Here is a 5,187-nt window from a genome sequence, read left to right as displayed (position 1 = left end):
TTGGGCAGCTAACCCTAAGGTTGGCAGTTCAAACCCCAGTGTTACTCTTGGAAGGCAAGATGAAACTCTCTGATCCAGGAAAGATGAACAACCTCAGGAACCCACAGCGGGTAGTTCCACCCTGTCCGATAGGGGAGCTATGAGTCAGAATTGATTAGACGGCAATGAGAAGGGAAAAAATCCAACCCTGCCATGGGAGGCAATTTGACTCACAGCAACCTTAACTGCCCTTGTGGGTTTCGGAGACTGTGAATCATTTCGGGAGTAGAAAGGCTAGTCTCTCTCCTAAGGAGTGCTGGTGGTTTCAGTTTGCTGACCTTGCAGCCCCACTGTAACCCACTACACTAGCCCAGGACTCAGTGGGTTTATATGGCAGGAAGGGTGCCGACCGCAAACGGGAATGTGAATTACAGCTCAGATCCGGCATATACTCGTGCATGTAAAGAACACAACACCTAATCGTTAAATGTCCGAATCCTCATGTTACACAAGGAGAACTGGGACTCTGGGAGGCTATGCAATATGGCCAGCAGTGGCAAAAGGATTCAAACCTAAAGCTTTCTGGTGCCAAGACCCCTTCCTTTCACACCATGGCCTCCTGCGCTATGTGCCTGCAGAGCCAGAGGCCCTCCTGGGCTGGGATAACGGTCTTTGGAGTCTCAAGTCTTGCTTCCTCTCTCTTTCCGGTGCCCGTGCGCTGATGGGGGAGGCTTACATTGCAGGGACCGGACAGGCCATTCCTTTGAAGCAGGTAAACGTGCTCTGGGTTGGGCAACCCGACCCGACCCGCCGCTCTAGCTCCTACAACGTGCCCCCTCTGTGCCTGGACCTCCTGGCTCTCTCCAGCGAGCTTCATTGGCATTGGGAAACCAGGGAAAGACGCCGTCAGAAAACACCCCAACCCGCAGAACGCGGCCAATTTCAAACCCACGCGTCTCCGAGCGCCTCGCCACAGGTGCGCATGCGCCGGCGCCAGGGTGCCGAAGGGGCGTGTCAGCGAGGACCGGTGTGTGCCTGCGGCAGCGGGGTGGGCGTGACCGAGCACGACCGGTACGTGGAGGGCAGGGGCGTGTCCAGTGAGTCCACGTGTTGGCGTCCTGAATGGAGCTTGGAGTGCAGACCGCAGCCGGCGACCCTGTCGAGGAAGGTGTCCACAGAAGGTCTAGGAAACATTTGTGCCTGATGCCCAGGGCTCAAGGAGAAAGAAAATGCTCTGAGAATGACGGCGATGGCAACCTATGTACAAATGTGCTTGATACCATGGATGGATGGATGGACTGTACGAGCTCCAATAAAACGATTTAAAAATAACACTTGTGCAGGATTGAGCCTTAATACAGTGTTTTAAGATACATAGCTCTAAATGAAAGACCGTTGTCATATGGCCAGCTTAACAAGAAAACAAGGCAACATGAAGTCCACTGCCCTCCTGGAGAGATTCAGACACATAGTGACCTGGGAAGCGGGGAGCTTCTTCTTTCCCTTTGGGAGCCGACCTACAAGCCTTGCACTCCTGGCTAATATACTTTGTGAAACTTCTAATTTGCTCCTGTCGGAGCTGTCATTATTACCCAATTACGCGGATGACTTTTCACAAGACATGGGTTTATCTATAGGAGGCTGTTTTCCTTCTGCTATTATTTTTACAGTCGCGGATTTTTTCAAATGTTCTGATGTTTTCAATGACACCATTGTGGTCATTAGTATTGGTGAACCTGTATCAGTAACTGTCTTGAGCACAGAGGGAGAAATGAAGGGGGGTGGGGCATTGGTTTAAGGCTTTCGCTCTGTTACTAATAACGTAACTAATAAATAACATAATTCCGTGTAGAAGATTTAACAAAACGGTTTCATTGTTCTCACTCGAACCCACTGCCCCCATGTCCATTAGAACTCATAGGCACCCCACAGGACAGAGTAGAACTGCCCCTTTGGATTTCAAAGACTTTAAATAGTGACAGGAGGAGACAGCCTCATCTTTCTCCCTCAGAGCAGCTGGAGGGTTTGAAACACTGACCTTGTGGTTAGCAGCTCAATGTCCTACCCTACTGGAGCTCCAGTTTATTGCTGTTAGGCATGATCGAGTCTGTTCCCACTCCACGAGACCCTGGGTCTATAACAGAAGGAAAGCCTGCCTGTCCTGCACCATCCACACAGTGGTTAACTCTGAGCCCATTGCTGCAGCCCCTGTGTCCGTCCATCTCATCAAGGGTCTTCCTCTTTGTCACCGATCTTCCGCTTTACCCAGCACAGTGTCCTTTTCCAGAGACAGGTCCTGATAGCATGTCCCAAGTCCACGAGAGGAAATCTCCCCATCCTTGCTTCTAAGGAACACTCTGGCTGTACTTCTTCCAAGACAGATTTGTTTATTCTTTTATCAGTCCCTGGTATTTTCAGTAATCTAAGGCACATTTTATTTTAGGAGTTTATGACTATTGCATACCAACTATAATTAAAATTGATAATAAACAAGGCTTATGTATGGTCTGGTACACAGGAGGAGAGTGAAGAAGGTGGGTGGGGGTGTCAAGAAGGTGTATTGAGGGTGTGGGTGAAGAGTGTAGGTGTGCAAGATCTTAAGTGTGTGTGAGCTTGAGCGTGTGGATATATTCCCAGGAGGCTAAAACTGTGTGGGAGGATGCCAGTGTAGGGGAGGAATGTGTGAATAGTGTGTTTGTAAGAAAGTGTGTACCCCTAAGAGTCCATGTGAGGGTGTGTATGGACGGCTCAGAGCCTGTGGCTGCCTGAGGGTTTGTGTGAGCAACAGGAGTGGAGTGTAATAAGCATGTGTGTGTGAAGGGTGCTTGCATGAGGCAAACTGTGCAGCCCCATTCTGCCCTCCACGCCCCTCTCTATGGGTAACCGGTGACAGTGCAGGTGCTTCCCTCCAAGGTCAACTGCTGCAGACCCTTGCCAAGCCCTCCAGGGAACTGAGGCACTGGGGTGTGGAGGACTGGGTGGGGCATCTCCTACATAGGAGCACCCCTGTTTTGAACTGTAGGGCTTGTGGAAGCATCACCTCCAGGCTCCACCTTTCACCTATTTTGTGGGACCTCTTTCATCTCCTGACTCAGCCTGCACTTAAATGCTGGGCCCCCAGGATGCCCGTACTCTGCTTTAGGCCATGGGGAAACCAGGAGAACCAGTCCTTCAGCTCACACAGGCACCACTTGGCAGGTACCAGTGATACAAATATATACTTTGGCTTCTGCCCTCATGTGGAAATGAACCCTGAAGAGACAGTAGTCAAAGCTGCCCATTGCTACAAGGGCCAGCAGTTTGAACCCACCAGGCCCTTTGCTGGAGGAAGACATATGGTCATCTGCTGGCCCAAAGATTGGCAGCTTTGGGCATCTGTGGGGGAGTTCTCCTCTGTCCTAGGTGGTCCCTATGAGTTGGAATCAACTAGATGACAGTGGGATTGTCTTTGGGGGTCTTCAAGCATCAGGGCAGGGAGGAGTTGATAGGATTAGAATGATGTCTTGAAATAAATGCACATCCATCCCTCTCCACCCTTACCTCAACCCATCACTGTACCATTGAGCTAGGATGTACTGGGTATAAATTCTTGTGCTCTTTGAGAAGGTCTGTAAGGGAAGGAGAGCAAGGAGAAAAAGAGTTCAGCAAGGTAGCCATGGACTGGACCTCAAAGGATTCTTGGCTATTGGAAAGCCTATGGCTCCTGATCTGTCATGAGCTTGTATTTTTATAAGATCTCTCTGGCTGGGCTGACTATACGTAAGGAAAGAAGGATCCCAGCCGGGAGGCTGTGCAAGAAAGAACAAGTATGGAGATAATGGTACTTTTCTTATGGGTTGCTATGAGGATTAAAAGTCATGACATCCCTTGTCATAATGCCTCACATGTGGTTGTTGTTAGGTGCCTTCAACCAGCTCCAGCCCATCATGACCCTGAACACAACAGAGAGAAACACCAGCCAGTCCACTGTGCCCATCCATCCCATTGAGGGCCTTCCTCTCGTTTACTGCCCCTCTACTTTAGTAAGAATGAGGTCCTTCTCCAGGGCTCGGTCTCTCCTGGACACATGGTTAACATTCAATAGACACGTGACTGCTGCTTGGTGCCATTGTTTCAATTCCAGCTCATAGTGAGTTTGTGGATAACAGAAGGAAACATGGTTTAGTCCACTAGATATAAGTGATTATCATTTCATCACCCATCTCTCGGGGTGTCATACTGCAGTGAGTGTATGATGCTGGAAGCTGTGCCACTGGTATTTCAAATCCCAGCAGGGTTCCTCATGGTGGACAAGACTAGAAAGAAAGGCATCTCAAGCTACTTCAAAAACTTAGCCCCCCCGACGACCTTGCAGATCCCAATAGCACACTGTCCGGATCATTCGCTTTGGGCATGCCATTGAAGAGAAATGTGAGAATTGGTTGCAGCCTCCAGGTTGTTGAATTACAGGAGCTGGAAAGGCATTTTACAGACCTCCAGTTGAGCCAGCTCATGTTACAACCAGGGGAACTGAGATCCACAGAGCTATAGAAGTGTAAGTGACCAGACCGTGTAGAACCATATCAGTTTTGCCGCTGTACCCCCAATTTTACACGGACAAGGACAGATGCCCTGGCAACAAGAAAAAGAAAAGGGGGAGGGGTTCAGCCCCTGCGGTACCAGTGTCTCAGTAGCTGGCAATTCTATTTTCTGGCAGTTCCGGCTCAAATGCTGGACTCTTTCTGGACTCCTGCCTTTCCTTCACTCTGCATATTTAATCCTTCAGGTGGTCCTGAAAGCTCTGTCTTTATTTTATTTTACTTTTAAAAATCATTTCACTGGGGGCTCATACAACTCTTATCACTATCCATCCAACCATCCATTGTCAAGCGCATTCAGACATTTGCTGCCATCATCGTTTCCAAAACATTTTCTTTCTGCTTGAGCCCTTGGTATCAGCTTATTCCCCCCTCCCCCCCCTCCCTCATGAACCTTTGATAATTTATAAATTATTATTATTTTTTTATGTCTTACACTAACTGCTGTCTCCCTTTACCCACTTTTTTGTTATCCATCCCCCTGGGAGGGGGTTAAGTGTTGATCATTGCGATCAGTCCCCCCTGCCCCACCTCCCACCTTTTCCTTCTCCTCCTGGTATTGCTACTCTCAATAAGCCCTGAAGGGCTGATCTGTCCTGGATTCCCTGTGTTTCCAGCTCTGATCTGTACC

This window comes from Echinops telfairi, unplaced genomic scaffold (genome assembly GCF_000313985.2).
Source record: "Echinops telfairi isolate 266 unplaced genomic scaffold, ASM31398v2 ScPeMD7_7468;HRSCAF=8506_0, whole genome shotgun sequence".
NCBI lineage: Eukaryota > Metazoa > Chordata > Mammalia > Afrosoricida > Tenrecidae > Echinops > Echinops telfairi.
The sequence above is the reverse complement of the archived record's forward strand: the minus strand, read 5'-3'. Positions refer to the sequence as shown.